Source organism: Tigriopus californicus, chromosome 3, assembly GCF_007210705.1.
Source record: "Tigriopus californicus strain San Diego chromosome 3, Tcal_SD_v2.1, whole genome shotgun sequence".
Lineage (NCBI taxonomy): Eukaryota > Metazoa > Arthropoda > Copepoda > Harpacticoida > Harpacticidae > Tigriopus > Tigriopus californicus.
Genome location: NC_081442.1, coordinates 10,932,573 through 10,955,262, shown reverse-complemented (window position 1 = coordinate 10,955,262; position 22,690 = coordinate 10,932,573). Strand labels below are relative to the sequence as shown.

The following is a 22,690-nucleotide window of genomic DNA, read 5'->3' as shown; positions in this document are numbered from 1 at the left end:
GGGGGGGGGCGAAATCCCCGGCTGTCGCTTTGTTGGACAAAAATTGGACGAAAATTGGACTCTTGTTTCTCTTGTTTCGCGTTCAGGTTGGCTGAGGATGATTGACAATTTTGTGTAAGCCCACCCCTAATTAAATTCAGATCGAGAGAAAACATTCTAGCATTGACAAACGGAGACACACACACCGAGAAACAGAGAAGCTAATTACTAAAAACTATTTTCCCCCTCCAAATCATGGACTACCGTGTAAAGTCTAATTTTTCAAAAACTCAAAAAATTCATGGAACTGTGCAATGCGACAAAAGAAATCTTGCGAGTACTGGAAATTTCCCAGAACACTGATCATGTCATCATCTCATCCTGACCATATTTCACCATAGAGGTATTTCACGTACTCGGGAAATCGGTGCTTGGCTTGTCAAAGAACAGATGAACCTCGGATTGTGTGAGCACAGTTGACGGCTGAAAAGTCCCGACAATTTTCCTGTCTGCCACGCGACTGTTGGTTTTATAACGCGCTTTCTCACGCCCTTTGGAATGCCCCCTCCTTGGCTCCACCTTTTCTGATGTCAGGCCCAATTCAAGACGCAATTGCTTCAAGTCCGGTCTCGAGATTCAAGTTTGAACGTTGGCGTTTATGTATGGATATGTAGGTTAAGGCGAACGAAGTTCACACACTTCCAAAGCTTGATTGGTCCGGGAATGCCACCTGAATTAGTTTCCCGGTAGCGACATAAACTGACTTCCGCCTGGTTTGAGAACAAGTTCTGTCACTCTCATTTCTCGCACACGCTCTGGCTGAGATCAAGACCAAATTCCCAAGTCTGTTTGACCCCTTCGTCATTATGGGAATTTTGCAAGCAAGAACAAAGAAGGACCCTATGTTGTGCTACTCATACTACCATTCCCGCTACTGCTATGGTTTGCGCTACCGATCGTATCCTCTTTGTTTGAGTGCGATCATGTGAATTTACTCGGGTTGGCCGGCTTTCTTTGGAAGATCTCACCACAACCACGACCGGATGGAAGCTGAGAGCTCAACAGCCATTTTTGAAGGTGTGTGAGTGTGTGTTCTAGAGAAAGAGGGAGAGCTTCGAATAAAAACAAAGAGATCTGGAGAGTGACGTCGACGCATGTTCGTTCGTTCGTTCGGCGCTTTGTCAATGCTTGAATGATGAGAGAACACGTGCCCTGGTTAGCAGTCTGGATGTGTGCATGAATTGACATAGATTTGGAGTATGCCACCAAACTTGAATGCCCGGTGAAGGAGAGGCAGTCTTGAGAAAATTCAAATCCAAATCTCATCACTGCCAACCCTCAAAATATCCCCCTTTGGTTGGATGGGATTTGAAATTTTTTGATGAAAAGAAGATCAAGATCTGAGCCGTGGGCCAAGGGTACCGACCCGAGCCAGTGACTGTGTGTGGACGGGCTGAACGAAGAGGGGGCTTTTGATTATGATGAAAATTACCCTCTTTACCCTTGATAGTTACATACATTCGTTCGTGTACGTTTTTCAAATTTCTGCACATTCAATCTGGGTCTTTAAATGCTAACCCAGGACTGACAAAGATGATGGTTGTGGGAAGAACATGAAGCTCAGCCCCTCAAAACGCGAAAAATGAGGGTTGACTTGGCCCCCTGGCCGAACTGCTCTCTGCACTAAATTTGCAAGACAGATTGGCTCCAGGTCACGACGCAACTGCAATTTGAGGATCAGCCGCACCCTTCAACGTAACTCATCCCAGGGATTTCTCTCTGCATATCTGAACCAATATTCTCACACAAACAAAACAGGGGCCTTCCAATTCCAACCTGCGGTTTTCTTCCCATTAGAAACCGTCACTAGTCATATCATATTTCTCCACATTGGTCACCCTTTCCGGGCGGACTCATCCGTAAACAATGCTTAAAAGTGGGTATTCACGGCATCCAGGGAACGTGACTCAGTGGGGTTGCAAGAAAGGCAACCATTGTGGGTCAGTTTCTCAAGCTTGACAAGAGGTCAGCGGGCATCACTGTCATTAAGATCAGCCTCAGAGGAGCAACATTCCCAAGCTTGTTCTCAAAATGTTGAAAAGGCGCCAGACTTTTTCCCATCCAAGTCAGTCAGAAAAGAGGGCGGTGCTACCAAAGTTTCTGGTGGAGGAATCAGGCCTCGAACTTGCGGATTGGCTGTGAATAGGGATTCGCAGTTTAGTGCTACAGAGGGGGATTCAATTTCAAACATGTCTAGCTGAGAGACAGGGGCCTCCTGATGTATTCAACTCTGCATGCAATCAGCGATTTTCACGGTTTTACATGAAACATGACAGCGCTTGCAAAATCGAGTACAAAGACGGCCCTGTTTGGATTTCGGTGTGTCAGAAAAAGCAAACAGAAGCTGCTGTCCATCCACTAGCTGAAAGAATTTTTACAGTACACACTGCTCACATAGTATAGCGGTACAAGAGAAGAGATTTCCAGAAAAAAGAGCCAAAGGGAAACCATCCCTAATTGGACTTTAGTTTATGCAAGGTCCTCGCGCTCAGGGATGCCCTTTTGCTCTGGTTTGTTCTCCCCTCACAAAATCTGACAATGGCTTTTGTCTCCTTGGTCAGCTTTGTTTGCCCAGTCTTCTCGGTCTGTGTGTTTTGCATCCATGGGCAACTTTTGGTATCATTTAGCTCTCAGGATGGGTAACAATGGCATAATTAATGATGGCTCCTCTACCCTAAAGGGTCTATCTATGAGCGACCCCCGCTCTTGCTCTGGCCAACTACCCCACAATTATGCAGAGAACTTTTGCACACTTACGCATAACTCCAACAGGGTTGCCCCCAAAGCTCCTCCTCATGACATGCCAAAGCTAGGTGTCTCAGCGTTCCATTATCCGAAACATGACACTCCATTCGTACCCAGGACAGACGCAAATAATAACCGATTTTGGACGTGGAAAAAAGTGGAAATGAAACACCAAAACGACAGAGTTGCAGACGAAGAAGCCTCATCTAAGCAGCTAAAAGCGAGTATCGTGCTCAACTTGAGCTATCTCTATGAGGTAAGAGACTGAGTGTAAAGAATTCTCCACCTCACCTCGATGTGTGTAGCCAGGAAGCCCCCCACAGGGTGCCACTGAGACTTATGTCCAAGCAAATGTATGTGTTTGCCTCTAAATATCATCATCCGGACGTGGAACCCGACTGAGCACGGACTAAAATGCCACTCGTACCCTCAATGGGCTCGAACGGGACGGACGCCATCCATTTCACTTCTTTCTTCCACGAAATGACACACAGAAAGATATACACACTCGCCATTGTGGACGATCATTTACAATTCCAGGCTTACACATCCATATTAATAAGGAGCCACGCGAAGCTTCAGGAGGGCTTTCCAGATGCAAAAACCCACCTCTGATTATCGATGAAAACCCCATAAACTTACAGCACGAGGTGGTGATGATATGATGAGCTACCCCATTGGAACCGATCTTTGATACAATAGCCCAACGTGGTTTCCTCTCAAAACAAAACAAAAAAACATGACTACATGCCCATTATCTTTGAATTCAGTGGTTTGTACGTCCGCAGTATGAGCGGCACAAGTAGCCAAGCACTACATAAACGAGTGAGTAGTCGTCGTGTTGGTAGTGGCAATAGTAGTTGTTGTTGTAGTAGTACGTAGTAGTAGTAGTAGTAGTAGTAGTAGTAGTATTACGACTGGATGGATTGTGATTGTGGTGAACCTTCTTCAAAGCCTTGTGCGTACAGTATAAGTACACGGGTGGAAAAAAATTGGCCTGTGTCATAAAGCATGATTACAGTTCATGCCGAGCACAATGGAGCAAGTAGTACGTAGTAGTAGTAGTAGTAGTAGTAGTAGTAGTAGTAGTAGTAGTAGTAGTAGTAGTAGTAGTAGTAGTAGTAGTAGTAGTAGTATTACGACTGGATGGATTGTGATTGTGGTGAACCTTCTTCAAAGCCTTGTGCGTACAGTATAAGTACACGGGTGGAAAAAAATTGGCCTGTGTCATAAAGCATGATTACAGTTCATGCCGAGCACAATGGAGCAAGCTGCTAGTGCTGGATGATGCCTGGGGCTAAATTTGTTACAAACATCCTCAATCTAGATAAAATTAGATCATCTTCATACATTGGATCTTTTGTACCTTGTCTTGAGTGGTGCACGACGTCCTCAAGCCCTGTAGGCACTTATTCCATGCCATTTCACATTGCGATTGCGAACATATACGTAAATACCAATTACGAAAACTCTGGCATAAAGATGTCTTCCATGTAATGTAGGGTAGGTAAGCGACAGGAGGGGTTCTGGAGCTTGCTTCCCTCATATTTCAAAATTTCATGGGGACACCAAAAGTCAGTTGGTAAATGGGCACTCAGAGCGGACGGACGTGCCCGGATAATATTTGGGCAGGGACAACCGTAAATCCAGCATGCTAGGTCTTTCATCATGAAGGCAGTTTGGCGACATTCTGCTACTACGTCAAGTGTGAGTTTGAATGCATTTTTCCAGAATTGGAACTGATTCACCTAACATATCTAGAAAGTAACGAGCAATGTGTGATGACGTCGGGGAATTGACTGCATGGCACATTTACTGCATACAAGAGCAGTGGATTGTTTGATGAAAACGCTCGATTTGTCGTCGCTTTTTGTGATGGTTTAACGTCCAGGCCGTATGCCCCCTCTTCAACGACATGGCAAGTAATTAAGTCATTTATGATGGATTGTAAGCCTGGCAAGACATCAATTAATCATATGCCTCAAAGAATGTCCAACAGACGTTGGTTCAATGACCAAAAAATGTCGAAAGCAACTTCTGACATGAACTAGATAGTGCTTCAGAAGAAGTAAGTTCCTCAGAAGTATTGTACATGAAACTGGTTTCACCTTTACTGTTCGGGAACGAGTCGGAATCGACAAAGTCTTGACCTCTCTGAATGTGTGTGTGTGTGTGTCTCTCTCTCTTTTTATCTCTTGGATGGTGAGGTGAAACAAAGAAACAATGCCACCGCTTCCGGTCAGAAAATGAAGGTCCCAATTTCTTTTTTTCCACAAATCATGACATGTTTTGTCACTTGTCCGTCTGCGGTAAAGCCATTTAGAGCGACCACGAAACGTCGCTCTTTTCACTTTTGAACCTTTTTTTTCAAAATGAGGATCTATTTCTAGATGATTATTTCCCTTTCCCAAAATTGGAGCATTGTCAGTCACTCTTGATTTTTGGGGGTGAGAGCGTCAAGATTGAATCAGCATTTCTCATCAACGGTTCGAAAACTCATCAAAAAAGGGAATTCATGTGGCATAAAAAACGGGAATTCTCTGTTATCTGTTGTTCCCTGAGACAGGTGATTGACAAATTAATGTTGAAAGCCATTTTGGTGTAGCAGCCCTTCCGAGCATTATTCACTATCCGAGTGGACACAAAATGCGTCTTCTCTCTCTTTTAGTACTAGATGGTTCACATACTGTACACACTGTACGTGTAAGGCATTGACGTTTGGATGTTGAATTGGGTGACATACCTGAAAATGGAGAAAACGAAGCTCTCATTAAAATTTGGAAGCTCTTAAATGATAACGATCTGGTTGGCAGGTAGGCCTCCCAATCTCCGGCTGCAAATAGCTGGAAGAAGCGAAATGACCGCTTATAATCTCAGATTTAGCACCTTGACAAATGGTCGCTTTCAAAGAATTGAATATGGTCCTATAATAATTGGCTCTCGATACACAAAGGAGACTCGCGAGAGGGTAATTTTCTCAGGCTTCTTGGTTTGATTCAGATGTAATAATGGACTCGCTGTCTCTCTTTTAAACGCAAAACAATGGTGGGCTTGGACCGCAAGGAGTAATTTATTAATTTCACCCCTGCAAATAATAATAACAACATGGGCTAGGCCTCCGGCGATTCATGAAAATCAATTAGAAGCCGTTCGGACAAAGAGAGTCAAACCAAACGATCTTCAAATAGATGTGTTCCCGAAACCCCTGTTGGGACGATGCCTACCCGAGCCAAACAATGAAAACCGTTCGTTCACTTTGCGGAACTCTTCACTCAATTGGTTTATGACAAGTGCGGGGAAATCTTTCACCGCCACTCAGCATGATGTGCATGTCTCCACGATTACTGAATCTCGGATTGAGAACAAGGAGAATCAAAATGGTGTTTTTGCACTTATTAGCAATGGGTGGCGTCGGATTTCCCGCCGGGAATGTCTTGACGATTCGGATTTACTTTCAGCGTCATTGGGTCACCCTGAATATTAGAAACCAGCTAATGCGGCTCCACAGATAATGACTCTATCACACAATGTGTAGAGAATCAATGGTGGGTCATGCGACCACCAATAAGTGCTTAAATGAACATACAGCCACTATGTTTTTTCCGCCTACGAGCCCAAATTTATTATCAGTCAGTCGTAATGATTCTTGACTTTTTGCCCGGAGATTATTCTTGAGCCGTGCCAACAATTAGTTAGCATTATCGTTAGGTGGCCACTATTTCGTCCGCTCCTTCTCGGCTCGTCCCCCCAGAGGTTGGATGAGGTTGGAACAAAAAGTGGAATTCAATGAAAATATAACACATGAGGACTTTTTGTCCCTACGATTTTCTCCCTGGCTTTCAAATTGATACGAGTGGAAGGGGGCATACGCCACAAAGCCCTTTTATAAAGCCTCGAGAGCGTTCTGAACTAAGCCGCTTACCAACCTCATCCCTGTTTTTCTTTCTTTTTCTCATTGGGTATCTTCCCCTTCTCTGCCTCTGCCTCTATTAATGGAAAGATAGAAATGAAGCGAGTGACTCTCTGATTACTGATCATGGAAAGTTCATAGAGATTCGAATCGACAATGAGCGCCAACAAAAAGGCGGTGGTTTTCGTCCGGTTATTCCTGAACAAATTGATCAATCATACATGGGTCCTAGGGCAATCGGATAGACTCGTGGTTATGAATTGCTTTTAAAATAATGTTGAATAGGCTCATCAATCAATGTTGCTTGAGAGCCCAATTGATTAGAAAATGGAAGTCGTCTACTGTCTTCAAGCCAGACCTAGAGAGACATGAGAAATGCGTCTGGACACCAACTTCGCCATGGTCTGAAAAAAGGTCGAGAGCAAACATTTCGGGGCTGAAAAGTCTAATGAGCTGATAAGGGATCTCCATAGAGGATTTCCTGAAAAATTTAAACCAAGAAAAAACTTCTCGGCCAAAGATTGCATGAGATCATTCTTAAAAAAAACTCCTTGAATTTGTGAGCCACTACCATCACCTCTAGCAAGGTAGAAGGTAAAGCACACGGACTGGTTGTTGGATGCTTAGGAAAATTAGGGCGGTCATCACGAAACAAGTTTAACCGGGGCCTTTCATGAGGTTGGTCGTACCATGTTAAGAAAGAAATTGCTTTTGGGGTTCTACCCTCACCAGTTTCCATGCCGTACCGTATGCCAGCAGGCAGCAGGGTGATTGAGATAATTTGACTGGACTTTTTACACCAGGATGCATCATCACGGAATATGCCTCCAAGGGGAAAATCTAGCTGAATTCAAAATATTCCTGACACACCATTCATGGCAAAATTGGCGGTTCTGCAGAACTATTTAGCTATTTCAGCTCTCTGTCACTAAGAGCACAGGCAAAATCACTCAACAACTCTTGAAAGTTTCATACATCCAGTCGCTTCCCAACTGGACGGATGGCGTTCCTCAAGGTGTCATTGTATCTCCCTTTACATGCATTGATTCCCATCATTTAATTGTCGAGCATTTCGGCTTCTCTCTTTTTCTACCATATTCAAGCTCTAGTCCTAGTTTGGAACATGGTAACATTAGGATTTGAGACAAGTTCATGACTAGAAATAGCAGGACTCGTACTAAAAGCCCTCAGACTGAGGCTTTTAACTCAGTGTGATATGAGGCTACCCGAAGGTCTACTGGATGGGACCCCCACCAATTTTGAAGAATTTGGAAAAATCCAAATGGTGTCATGGAATAAGAGCTCGCTCTTTGGTTTCAGAAGTCAAGCTCAAAGCCCCTCCCGACTAACCAAAAATGGTAATTTAATTTATGATTTTTCTCCGTTGAACATTGGTAACCACGAAATTAGAGAGCAGTGGTGGCTGAAAGTGTATATCCTCCCTCCCCTGTCTCAATACATAAATACCAGGATACTGGCAAATCTAAAAAATCTGCAACACGCAGTAAATTTAGGGCGAGCACTGGGAATGTTCGTTAGCGTGTCATTAAACTTTTATAGAGATCCGTTCTTTCCTTGCCAGATAGAAACACAACTTTTAAGCGCTTTGAAACGTGTCTCGACCACCATTATTGATGATCAGCCCCAACTTTTTGTTGTTGTTGTTGTCGTCGTCGTAAGGGGGAGAACATTTGAGCGGCGGGACTGTACATCACTGTGACCAATCGAAAATCTGTCATGTCATTCCAAGTGAATCACAAGAAAATTGGAAGTCTCTCAATGATGTTTGGCCCCGTCCCCTTTGCATGCTCTCCCCTCTCTCCTCGAAATGCTCTCTCCCATCACAATTGTTGCTCCATCCATGGGAGCGAGCAATTACTGTAATCTCAAATTAGATCATAAATTCAAGCAGAACACTTGGTCCAGAAAGGAGATGAGAGATGCGAGCGAGCAGTCCAAACATAAAAATGTCTCAAGACCACCGTGAAGGATTACACAGAAAAAAGTAGCGCTAATAACCCTTGAAAGAGGCGCTCAACGGATAACATCCCGCTAACCGATAATCTAGACAATTTCCTTTGGAGAAACTTTTTGGACCGCGGGTTAATGGAAGTCAATGATAAGCCATGCAATGATGTCAACGCGACAATGACCATTGGATACTCGCCCCTAGTGCATGAGTGTATTAGGCATCCTTCCATGCAAGCCGCCATCATTAAGAGCAGCGAAATGTCCGACCACTCTCAACGGGCTCGTTAACTCGTTTGGAGCTCGTCCTATCTCTGTCGACCAAAGATATTCAAACAATTTCTTGCATGTCCCTTGACAGCAGTGCGCAAAGCAATTCCTTCGTTAGAATCAAGGAATGCCAAGAATTTCTCGTTCGCATTGGAGCCCGAAATACCATGGCAAGCTGCGGAAAGGCTCTTAGTCTTAACAAGCTCCGTAGTTCGTTCGTTCGTTGCTTCGCTCTGTGAAAGACTAATTAATGAGAATTTCTGTGGAAAAGGGGTCCCCTTTTTACTCTTCATTCAGCAGATGACACCCTTAGACAAACACATGGCTAAACTAGTTGCCCTGTGAAGTGAAAGAGAGAGGGGCGATTGGTGGGTTCGTCCGATCATGTGCAACATTGATTTGATTGCACTTCCACAGAAGTCTCGCAAGACCTCTCAATTCTCGTCCTCACCCGCCAAGATTTTGGTGGTGAATCGTGTGCGAGATCTGGAAAATGGCTTCCACTGAACACAAAGGGCACTCTTCAATTCCAAACGCTCTCAAATTGACCAGATGAGAACGGGTCAAAAATTAAGTCCAGGTGCAATAATGATTGTGCTTCAATTTGATTACACTACTCTTCTGCGAATTTTTCCAGGTTTTCACGAAAGAAAATTATGAAAATGCAATGGTTCAACAACCATCTACCATCATCATGAGATGCATTTCATTTTCCCCTTCTAGTCAATTTGAATGGTTTGCACTCTTGCCTTTTACCCAACCTCTCTTCGTCTCATCCCCCTTTAATTCTATGGTTCTATGGTGAAAATTTGGAATTGAGATCGACCCTAAATGTTCAATGACAACTGTCATTCAGCCAATTCCATTTCAAAAGGTCATACGGCATCAAAATGCTTTAAATATAACACATTCCTTATCAAATCAATTGAAAAATGCTGATCATTCTAAACATCTCACAATTGAAACTCGAACCTTGCTCATGACGTCATTCACATTCTTGAGATAATAATGCATTTAATAACGAATGCGTTCATCCGTTAGACAATCACTTTTTAAGATTCGCGTCACTTTCAAGATAACCTTCAAGTTAGCTCGATGTCTTGGCTGATATTGCCGAGATAAAGCCCATCTCCGGGGAATTAATCCATCATGGCAAGCTGGGCATTAACAACATGCCAATATCACCCGAGGGTGGTTGAATCCGAGGAGAGAAAACTCCGTTAAAAAGAAAAAGAGTCGCAGCTCGAGCTCAAAACGATGAGCAACAATTCAACATCTCATTCGAGGTTTTTAAAATCCGTATGGACTTGCTTTTGTTAAAGGTCATCGTCATCGGTGTGTGAGTTCTTCCTTTGGATTTGCATGTGTTGTCTCTACGGAGGCAATCACGTTCCGGAATGTCCGTTAAAAGTCAGTTTAAAAAGATGATCCTAGTCGTTCAAAGCCGTTGCGAGCAAAGAAGACTTAAATTACTCGCCAACGCTCCAGGTAAATCGGAGAGCCCTCTTGGGTTCAGTTCGTTGAAGCCATCACCCAAAAAGGTATGGGTGAAAGAAGAGGACCTTCGGATTTCCAACGGACATTTTCAGGTGAGAGCCAAGCAAGCCAGCAAGCCAACAAGCCTGTCTTGAGGCTACCATTTTCAACCGTACGCCGTTGCTCACTGGCTTTGGAATGGCTCTCACACACACACACGCACACATTCAAGAATTCAAAGAGCATTTCCGAATTCCAGTGTTTAAATGTTGGAATCTCGGAAGGATATAGTTTTCTTTGAGAAGAAATAAGTTTGCGTTGGTTTTTTTTGCGGAAAGTTGGAATTTCCTTTTTGGTCTAAATGTGGGAGTTGGTTTGGATGACGAAGTACGTCATAGTTATGATGAGGCATGAAATTCCAGGAAAAATCAGTCACCAAACCGCGGGCGATGAACCAAGCAGTTGGACGGGAAGCTTTGGGATGTTGCTCAAGTTCCTTACCTGCATGAAAAAGGAGAGAGGTATTGAATAATTATGCTTGTAATGGCTGCGAGTCAAGATTTATGAGGGCGAGAAAAGACAAAGTATTTTCATTGGAGCATCCCTTCTCCAAGAAGGATGCCACCCTCTATCAAATTCTCATCATTTTTACAAATTGTGACCCCGCCCCGAGATGGTAAACAATCAATACTAAAAGTCCTTGGTTATCAGTGCAAATATTTTGAAGCCCTCACTTTACTTGAGAGTTTTCGATCGATCTCCTCAGGCTCAGGTTGAAGGTAGTTTGACCGGTCTCTGTTAACTTGATACCCAAGAAGATTGAAATCAGAACATTGACTTGTCAACAATGTGTCTGTTTGTGCTTCAAACCGTGCCTTCCCAAAATTCCAAAAAAACATTCAAACATCAGCTGACCAGAGCGTTGGAAAACGCTCAAGAAACCACAACTCAACAGCTGACACTCTGTTTTCCACGGAGCGATAGAAAGCTCGTTAAAAATCAGTGAACAAAATGAACCATGTTGTGGAAAATAATCCCTTTTGTCCGGAGCTGAGCTGGACAGGGAGTTTATCCGAACATCAGTTCCCCATTCTTGAGCTTGAAAAGTTGGGATTTACGGCGAAGCTCGCTTCAGCCTCAGCCTGATCTGGTCAGGGCTGAACTGCCCATTTAACTGATAGTAGTAAATAACAAGAACTTGACGAAAACAAACTGATTACTCTGACAACAAGAAAAAAGGGATCATTTACAACGTGGATCTATACATTTTATGGTCAATAACGACACAAACATCTGAACGGCCCGGAGACATACTAAGTACAACAAGTTTCTCGAGCCGCAATTGTTCAACTTTAACACGTGAAAAGATGTTCCATTTTCGAGTACTCTACTCAGACATTCGACTTTGGATCTAGGAATTCGAGAATGAAATTGGGGAAAACATTTCACCACTTGCACCCTCTCATCAACTCATTTCTGAGCACGGTCAGGGTTAGGACAAAAGCTCTCAAGCTCTTCAGACAAACCCACTTCAATGAAGCGTCCCGTATTTTCACTCCACAAATCGCCTTCACCACTTGGCGTAAAAAAAGTGCATCAGTGCAAAACACAGTCCTGTGAAACCCTCACACTTCAACCGATACCGACAAGTTTTCAGAAGCCACTTTTTTGTCCCAATAATTCGTCCGAGAGGGTGAAAATACGTCCATAGCAAGTGTTTGGAAATGAGACCCCTGTCAGATGAAGGAGATTTTCAGCGAGGGTCGATCAACAGACACAAAAACACCCCAACAGGTACGTTGCCTTGGGTTCAACCCCCCTTCATCTCGACTTGCTCCGCACCTCGTTCACGGCACCCCGTCAACAACAAGGGATATTTTTCTCAAATTGCAATTCAGCGCCCATGATGGACCCTTCTCTCGGGTGAGATGGACTCGCCGAGTGGTGTACAACAGTAAGTAGTGGGGAAGCCGGATCGAAGGAACGAAGGAACGAACGAACGAACGAACGAGGGGCTGAGGGGTGCGACAATCATCCAAAACACGTGAACTTTTCCAAAAATGTTGGAAATTGTTACAGGACACAGATTGGAGATGAGGATGACCTTCACAGGTGGATGTTGTAATTTGTGTTCAAACGGTTGGTTAGTTGTTACAAGTTCTTTCGGAGTCATGAAAGTTGTCCATGACAAATGGATTGTTTTCCATTACCGGCTTCATCAGATTGTGTCCGTTTGAATAGAATTCATCGATCCCGTTGACTCAAATAGATTCTTTCCCGGAGCTCATGAAGTGAATGAGGGACGGATACAGTAGATGGAGAGAGGGGGAAATCGGACAAATTCACTCCTGAATGACAGTTTTTTGTGGGAAACTTGTCCTGGAGCTTTCCGACTGTTCGGCCACCGAGTGGTGAAGTGAGTAGACAAACCGAATATTGATTCAGACTCGCATACAAATAGCACATCACCCTGTTTGAAATGAAGCATCTCAAGAAGTCGTATTGACCAGTTAAGACTTTCTCGAGAGATCGGAGAGATCTTTTTCTGTCGGTTCATGTCTCGTTGACCCATGACAGATTTACGGCCAGCAGGTGACACGGAAATCCGGAGACAATTTTGAGGATTTACATATTTTACCCAGATACTTCTCGTTGTCTTGTTATCTTGGGCTCTCCTGGAGCGTCTCCATTTATTAAAGGAAAGAGTTGCTCTTCAACGAGCCATTTCAAGACAATCGTCTTTGTTAAATAACCAGTTTTCCCACACTTTAAAGAGTGCATAATAATTTGGACAGATTGGTTCACTTCAGGCATACAAATTAAAGGTCTTCTTCCCAATGGAAAACTATTTCCTGATCTATGTCAACTATTCCCGGAATGTCGGAATCAATAATTGGACATTGCACACAAATGAATATTGGGTGTATTTGTTGGTTGGTTTGTCCATGGTGGTTGAGGATTCATTGCGTGCCACTGGCTTTTTGGTATTACGTTCATGCGTGTATGCCGAATAAGAGGGCGCAAATAATCATCGAAATGGAGGAGTGGTGGTCGAGTGGAGGACACAATATTGATTATTTTTTCTCCACCAACACCCGCAGCTGTCGCGTAATCACACCACCAGACTTCCATTGCACTTGGATGGCTCTCATTGAGGCTATTTGATCAATGGAAACAGAGCCAAATCTTTTGGACATTTCTGGCCGTGCTGGAAGATGGATGATGTGACGTAATGGTGTGGGACCGAAACCATTACAAGCTTGGCCAGTTTTGTAGAACACATAATTTGCATGACGGCGACTGCGTTGCGTCCGCAGGTCATCTTGGCCAAAGAGTTTTTATTGAAGTTTTAATCTGTTTATGACGTTAGTCGTCGTTCAGCCAGGGTCGCAGTGCAGAACACATGTTTGCATGTATCTAAATTTGGTGATTTCCGAATAGTTCACCTACCGAACTCTTTGGCTGGATTAGCTATCGTCTCATACTGTTTGCATTGTCTTGAAATGCAATAGCAACATCGTAAAGACATAATTCAAAGTCTTATCCGATAAGAAGTGTATTTCAAAAATTTGTATTTGATTTGGGATTCGTGAGAATCTGAAAGTCTGCAGCAGAGACCGAAATGATCGGCTTGACATTTGTCAATAATGAGCAATTGTCGAGCTAATTCAGCTGGCATAAAAAACAATTGATCTCGCCTCAATTTCCGAGCACACTGATACTCAACATAGCAATGGGAATTTTGTGTTGATTTAACATCAAGCGGACGTCTTTTAAACCTGCTGTCAAAGAAATTCTTACCACCGCGATGGCAGTTCCGTAAATCACGTGAGATTCAAAACCCCGTGAGTTCATCTCGTTTAGCCTCAAAATTGAACTCCAGTGAACGTGGCTGGAGTCGCGAATCATTATTTTTTAATTGTCTACTACTCACACCAGGAGGCCGGATTATTTTAATTCCCGCTAAAACGGGGGTGCTTCCTCTCCTTTCAATGAGAAGAGAAGGGCAAGAATTCTTTAAGCGTCGTGCTAGTAAATATCTATCTGATAGCCTCTGTTTGAAACACTCCTTTCAATAAAGCATTCATATCGAACAACAACCTGCCCAAGATCTTATCTCTACACTGTTGTTGCTCGTATTAGCTAGAATACAGGGACCCTCGTAGCCTCAGCAATCTCAAAAAAGCAGACAACTCGATATCTGGCTTCATTCACGAACATCGTCGCGTAAACGACAATGGGACTGGATTCCACACCAAAATCGAATTTGAGAAAAAAACGAGAACAATTTTGAAAATAAAACTAACTTTTTCCAATCAACAAAATATGAAATAGCTCATTCACTAACTTGAAGTCCAAGAAGAGAGCTATCCGGAGAATCTAGAGCTCAGGCTCCAAATCCACATGAGAATCAATTGAATTCAATGATATTTCAAATCTACAAAGATGTGTGAATAACCCCGGTGAGCTTGAGGGCATCTCTGAGTTGAAACTGGTCATTACAAATCATATATCCACTTTGGATCCTCTCTCTCTATTAAATACCCGAGATTTGGTCAACAATCAAGTAGAATCTGGTGCACTTAACGTCCAACTTTTCGAGCAAATCTCCCATATGATTTGTTGTTTACTTTGAGTCTGTCTATCTAACCTGTCTTCATAGTGGATGGACCGACCACCAGGGTGGATTTGAAAATTGAATTTTTCATGAGGTCACTATTTCAACAAGATCTGACTTGTGGATCAGGTAGATTTTCACAATGAACTTCCGCGGAGTTGGAGAAGTGACGCTCACTTTCACTCAGATGACATAAAATGGCCAAAATATGCAATTAAAGCTCTGGTTGAAGCACCATTTTAGACGAGGCTAGTGAAAGGATTTATGGTGAAACCAGTTTCCCCCTTGCCTGCTGTTCTCAAATACAATCTCTTCTTGAAGAAGCCGTATTTGCTAAGCCGATCGAGAACTTAGCGAAAGTGCATTGACCATGGATAAGCTCGAGTGACGCCCCAAGAGATCAACAAGACAATCCCTGGAGCTAAATATGGGAACATACAGACACAGATACGCCATGGAACACAAGGTATCCAAGCCACGTCAACTGATTTGGAGAGGACGGAGTTCTTCACGTTCAACGATTATCAGACTACAACCTCGTAGGGTTTGGCATTTACTATAAGGACACCATAAAGACTATAATGCATAGGACAATCTCCCTCCGTGTCAATAGCTGATGGGGCTTCTTGAACGCATAAGGATTCTGGCAAAATTACAGGCCAGATTATAATATATGGATTCGAATCTTGGCATTCGTGGCCCCAACGTCTTCGTCGTCCCTTAAGCTTGTTGCTTCTCTAGGGAGGACGATAATGATTTCCGCTCATAACACATGTTTCCAAATGGGTTGACTTCTTCTGGACTTGAACACCATTGTCTCAAGTATCTGTCAGGGTTGCAGAACTTGAGACGTTTGGGCTTGGCCTCCAGGGCATGGGATCTGTGGAAAGTGGGCTATTTTGGAATTTGGAGGGCACCCCTGAGGTCACCGTTCCACCCCCAAGCTGGCTTTCTTCATGACCCCTCTCACCCACGAGCTGGCTCGGGAGGATGGGAGGGAAATATTTCAAATATTCGGAATATTTCACATACGTTGAAAATTCCAGACCAACTCTGGAGCTCTCCTCATCTCCTTGGTCCGTCAGCTTTCAAAAAAGTTTGCCAGGAATCTGGAATCTGGTGAAGACATTCTTGGTCTAAAATAGTTCTGGCTATGCATGTACTTGACGAGTCAATTGGAATATCGTCCGAGATAAAAAGCTAAGAGTGTCTCAAGTATCATTGATTACATTTGTCCAATTGTTATTGCCGCTCTCTGTGGCGAATAGTAAAATAATTCATGAAGAACTCGAGCCACTTTTAGACACGTGATAATTGATACACCTAGTGTCATAAGGCCATTCGTCATATTTAGCTTTCTCAAACGCATACTCGTGTCGCATATGCGAATAAAGTATGAAAATCCAGATCAAGCCTGGCCATTTTTGCCCATTATATACTCATCAATCATGGCGGGAGGATCAAATTAGAATGAAACTCGTAGAGAAATAGTCCAATGATGTTGGTGTTCAAAATGAGTGAACACCTTCCAGAACCAGTTCGGTCGAGACAAGAAGAAGTTGGCGAGCCATCGCGAAAAAGAAGAACAGTGAACAACTCATTTCACGACTCTGTTGGACAACATTGATCGTGAATGGTGACCATTTCTCTCCATTTGAAATTCATCTTTAACCCCTGGACAGGATAGGACAGGTCTGATCCCTTTCATTATGGGTCCCAGTAGGTTGTCCATACTAATTGAACCCTCAGAAGGTTACACACTGCCCAACCGACAATTCCAACCACCAGCCAACCAATAGCCCAACAAGCTAGCCACAACCCAACAACAATCATCCATCATAGAGGATTTTCTCCAATGCTTTGTGACCGATTGGATCAGGTGAAATGGGAAAATTCAGAAGCGTCTTGCTATGCCAGTAATTTGGTCAACTATTCCACTTATTTAGGAAGGATTCCTTGATCCTTGATTCTCGTTTTCATGTCAGTGGCCAAAAGCATATATACCGTATTGGCGATATTTTGTCCACCCAGGAATTTTGGTTGACGGAATGTCCGTCAGGATGTGCATGTGTGCGTCTTACCTTAGGATTGTGTAGAGCAAAAATGTCGGTTCAATTTCGAAATGTGAGAATTCTTCTTTCCTCCTGCAATCGCTTGGAATTAATCACCTTGATAACTTGCAGTATCAAAACTGCGTTGAGGTTTTTCTTCTCAGGTTCACGAAATTATCTTCTGTCAATATAGACACTTTAAAAGGATGAATTTATGCGCTACTCCAGCTTTCAAGCATGCAGGTAGCCACTGTCCTTTTTGCCTTGTTGGGCAGACACACACGAAATGTAAACAAATTAGCTAGTTCTTGTTGGGGTGGAGAGATATCAGCAGCCTCCTCGAACGCGATCCAACTCAGGTGCAATCAAAAATTTGAGCATTCAAGAAGCAACAAAGTGGGGCTGTTTCCGAACTCACTGAACTCACGGCACTACCTTCAAAACCTGCTCTCTGCAGGCTCTCCCTCGTTTGCCGCTTTCCAAGCGTTCACGGGCGCGCCCTTCCACGAGGAGGGCGCTCATTGAACCGCCACCTTCCTTGCGAGTGAGTGAGACACCAACGCGGGCACGAGAATCGCCTCTAGCGTCCCAACAGCAGGCGCGCTAAATGTTAGTAGCGGGCCCTCGCTGGGTGGCGGTAGTGGCGACGAACGAAATAAACATAAAGGATGGCGAGAATGGCGAGGATGGCGAGGTTTTAATCCCTAAGAGCTCTTGAGGGGGGAGTGTGTGTGTGTGTATGTGCTGGTGTAAGGAAAACTTGTAGCTTCTGTTAGGCAAACGCCAGCCTCCCGTGATATTTGACCGTTCTTGATTTCGACGTTATCAAACGAAGCGTCTGGGTCTGAAAAGATCTTCTGGATGGAGGCGGAGGAAGAGACTCTTGAAATGCTACAGGTGGGGAGGAGAAAAAGAAAGATCAGCAAAGCTGACTTCGCTTCACAGAGAGATGGAAAGAAAGAAAGAAAGAAAGAAAGAGAGAGAGAGAGAGAGAGAGAGAGTAGGGGACTCGTCTCTGCATTTACTCACTTGATCTTTATTTCACCTCAAGCGTTCAAACCTTCCGAGGCTCTTGGCTCTCAGACTGATTCCACCAGATCATGACAAGGGGGCAACATTGATGATGGGGGAGCACATGGCGGACGACACTGAGCGAAAAGTGCGCCAAATAAGAACAGGAAATGCCTCAGCTCTCTCATCCAAGATCGCTCAGCACTAAGGGCAACCGGCCTTCTTGATAACTTAACGATGGCAATCATCGTCCGTGTGGAGACTCACGAAATTAGTCCCAATGCTTGACCTCACGGGTTTCCTTCAGTGAGGCCATCCCTTTCCAAAACATGTGCCCCGCCTCACTTCAAGTCTGTTAGCATGTCAACTTGCCCACTTTCTGAGCAGGACAACCGAACAAAGCATGTCCGGACCAAAGTAGACTTAAAGGCGAGCCAATATGCATGCGTATTTGACTGGCATAGAATGGCATTTCACCTCAAGTTCAAAAAAGCCTAAGCTTCGCCATTGCCAAAGGACATTCAATTCAGCACCACTCAACCAAATGCTTCCGTTTGAAATCCAACTTGAAGAAAGGTCTTTATTTAGGAGCTCTCTTTCAACCCCCCCCCCCTAAAAAAAAGAGGCTCAACCACGAGAGAACACAATCGATTATGAAAAAGTCTGGGATGGGAGGGTCTCGGACATCATCACCAATATGTACAAGTCGGAATTTCAAGTGGCATGGATTCAAAAAGAAAGATACAGAGCCCAGCGTTTAATTCGGGTATTCCTCAAGCTTTGCTTCCATCGTCCATAGCATTTTGAGCTCTAATCAAAAAGAGTTGCCTGTCATGGCAAGTGTATTGCACGGACGATGATGCAGACACCACATGAATAAGTGAGCCACATTCAAAGTCTTTTGTAAAACGAGATCCAAGCACACTTCAACCAGAAGAGAATAGGATTTTGATTTACAAAAGAGAGGCGCTGGAAAACGAACTCGGTGGTGGATTCGGGATTTTGTTTTTGAAACGAGCTCTCTTTCGCCTGGAGTTGGGTCAATTTCAGTACTGGAGGCAAGTATTGGGGCTCAATTGCCAAGCAAGTCAATCCTTGCCCGTCAGGCGCAAATGTCTCGGAATTCATCGTAGGTATGACGGTGGCCAATCCTCATTTCCAACTGCTTGATAACAACCCCTTTGAAGTCTTTTCATGCCATTTCGACTCGATGGACTTCTTAACGTTGGAACGAATGTTACAATTACCATTCAACAATCCCCAAGGTCCACTCGACCTGAAAACGTGCACCATCTTGGCGGAAGGGGTTCTCGAGATCTTGCTTTTTGCCGAAAGTGTTACATGCCATAATAATAAATAATAACGATCAGCGTGGAAGAGCCTAGAATTTTCAAATTAATGCCATTACATCACCACCGACAGATTCTTATATTCATGTCAGTGTCAGAGGAATGTGTTATGTGCTTGTGTGATTAAACATTCTATGTTTCATATGGCACGCTAGGCATAAAAGAGAATCTTGCCTTCTTCAATAGCCCTAGGAACTATTCTAAAAGCTCCAACTATTTCAAGACCTCGAAACATTCGACCACTTTTTGACCGTGAGTTGGCCCCAAAAATAATAGGATTTCCTCCGCCTTCCCCGTACTTCTGTTACCACTTCTGAATCGCTTCTTCCTCAGTTCTCTCATCACCCGAGGAACTTGGCGTCACTCGCTTCAGAGGTAACCAACCAATCTGTTGTACAGGGTGGTTCGCTTGGAACCAAAGATTTCGATAATAATGGACGGAGGGACTGCCCATATCAACATGCACCGTTAATTGTACCATAATTTCGTCGATGTAGGCAAACTAATTGAAATAGAGGATAGAAAGTAAGTATCATAACTGAATACGGCTGCCTGATCCTATAAGTTCTGTCTAGAATACAAATATTAAATTGCATTGTATTAATACCGCAGTAGAAACATAGTATCGGACTATTCATGGTTATCTTATGAATATGAGTAGTACATTATAGGAATGTATCCAATTCCAAAAATAGGCGCCTTCAGTCAAACAAGAAAAAGTGTCGTTTATATGATACTATTGCCTTCCTCGGAACGAAATTTTCAAGTGCTACGTTATTTTCAAGTTCTCTTTCCTCATAAAAAGGCTGAAATCCCCCAAACTATTCAGATAGAACCAAGCATGAATTTACATATAGCTTTAAAGAAATCCAAAAAGTAAATAAATTTGCCGATATTATCATCGAATTGATCCTCGCCTTCGTTTCAAGATCGAGTATGTCTAGTATGCCACCCTGTGCTCTCTCCATCTCTCGAATCTCCGAGTTCGAGTACAATAAGGGAGCGTGGTTGGTTCGCCACTACCACAACTTGGAGCAAAAGGTTGGTTAAGCCACTCGCCCAGAGCACTTAACCCATCAGAAGCAACTTCTGTCCAATCCTTCTCAAGATGACCATTAAACCATGGCCCAAGCTAGGTGTACCATCGCCATAGCTATCACAGACATAGAAGTAGACTCGCCCATCTACTCTCTATCGGGCGGCCATATCCAAACCTCTCATCTATGAGGGTCCTCGTAACATGGGAGTCAACAGATCCACGAGGTGCCTTGGGCCAGAGCAGAGTGAATTCGTGGAAGCCGTAAACGCAACTGAGCACTTGTCGTACAATACAGAACGACAACCAGCCAACCATCCGACCAGACCAACCAACCAACAAACCAACCATCATGGAAGGTGCTGATCCCAAGTCCCAAGCATTGCCCTGGCCATGTAAAGAGTAATGACTGGCTAAGTGATCGTGCATCCAGGAATTAGGAGCAAAGCGCCTACACAAGAGACTGAGAAGAGGACATACAATCTGGAGATTTTTCGAACCCCCCTCCCCCCTTCCAAAAAAAATCTTGGGGACAAAAAGAGATCGGAGAGACATGATAATGATGTTGTCAGCATTAACCGACCCACCGGCCGATACGACTCTGTCTTTCGTCTTGTGTTCTTGGGAATGACAAGCATCGGAGCGAATCCATAGAGACAAGAAGTGTTTTCCATTCCTCCGGATGATTGATGGACAATTCCTTTCGGAGGAGATTCAAAACAACGGACTGACCGTCAGCCATTTGATTTGCACTTGTTGGGCTACGTCTTCCCACTCATCCTGAGACCCTTGATTCTGAGACGAGGGGTAAATTATGACGGCATTTCCAGGAGAAATTCGATTCAAGACAGCATTCCAGTCACTCGATTAGAGTATTCACGATCCTCTTAAACGGAGAGACTCCCGACTCTCTGGCTCTGAATAGGGTCCAAATTTTCGGGGAGTTTGCTCGCCCGAGATCTTTTTTTAAATAACCCCCATGTCACTTCACCAAATTTAAGCCATCTCATTCTGGGTACCCCCTGGATGTCCTCCATCTTCGTATTTTGGGACCCCCGCGGGATCGACTCATCAGCCCGGGGGCGAACAAAATTTGGAAAGAGATCCAACCAAGACGGGGAAAAATAGTGCACCTCGGATCTCACCTCACAGAGAGAATGGTTAGTTCGTCAAAAGTCAGACCTTTGCGATTCTGTCAATCCTCACAAGTCTCCGGACAGACCGAACGAACGAACGACCCGGTCGGCTGCTCGAGATTGAGTTTTGGGCAATTCCTCGGAACGAATCATCAAGAAAATGCCGACCGCCAATTTTTAGCACCGAGTGACATTTCCAGTCACCTCAAAGACACGAACAAATATTAGAACACATTTACATTGGCTCTTGTCTTTCTGGACTCGTCTTGGTCCTCTACTCCAAAGGACCCAAAACCAAAACAATGAATGGTTTCGCCTTCCATACCCAACACTGACCTTGACGAGAGAGAGAAAAAAAAACGGATTCACGGACAGAGGGTTGGATGTGGTTGAAATGGGGTCAGGACTTCAACTTGAGCATTTCAGGATTCCGTCTCTCCACCAAATTACTACCCCCAGGTTTGACATTTGTGTAGTGGGTATAACAAATTGAGTGAGCACCTCAATTTCCTGGATCCATACCCATTTCCAAATCTCGCACCTCGGCAACCTGCCAATTTGTTCTAGTACGCCCCGAAATCGGGGCCGCCAAGTTCAGGACATTTCATCGTTCCTTATTGGGTATGACACAGTTCCAAGAGGAAATGAGATAGATCCCTGGAGAGCGAAATCAGGAATGTAGTACGTAGAACGAGTTGTGGATGTATGAGGTCAGAATGATGTATGCCTTCCTGTTCATGAAACCTCATTGGTCACTTGACAATTTCTCCGGGTTCAACTCGAATCCGTTGTGTATGACTAGTGTCAATTTGGCGTTTAAGCCCCTCATGTGAGCGAGAAGATTAGCCCTGATCCCAAAGTGGTAACAACTTCTGGAGAGCTCTCCTTTAGGAGAGGTGGTGCTCAGGGTTTTTTTTTCTGGGAGAGGGGCGGGTCCACCCAACACTCACCGAGGAAACGGATTCACTCAAAAAAAGCCAATTACATGGCCACCACTGAAAGAGACAGACAGCCTCCAGGGAGGTATGGAGAAACATGGAAACAGACCCGATGGATTGGTTTGTGGTTCTTCAATTGAAGT

At 44.0% G+C, this 22,690-nt stretch overlaps 1 protein-coding gene across 3 annotated transcripts in view; it reads right to left on the bottom strand.

Annotated features, from left to right (window-relative positions):
- LOC131878387 (transcriptional enhancer factor TEF-3-like) overlaps positions 1-22,690 on the bottom strand; it is a 59,545-nt gene that overhangs the window by 15,641 nt on the left and 21,214 nt on the right. Inside the window, exon 1 of one of the 3 annotated variants that reach the window (XM_059224339.1) lies at positions 17,108-17,657. The exons of the other annotated variants lie outside the window; for them this stretch is intronic. The gene's annotated coding sequence lies outside the window, so the exon portion shown is untranslated. Of the gene's footprint in view, positions 1-17,107; positions 17,658-22,690 lie in introns of those variants that run through there. 3 annotated transcript variants of the gene reach the window in all.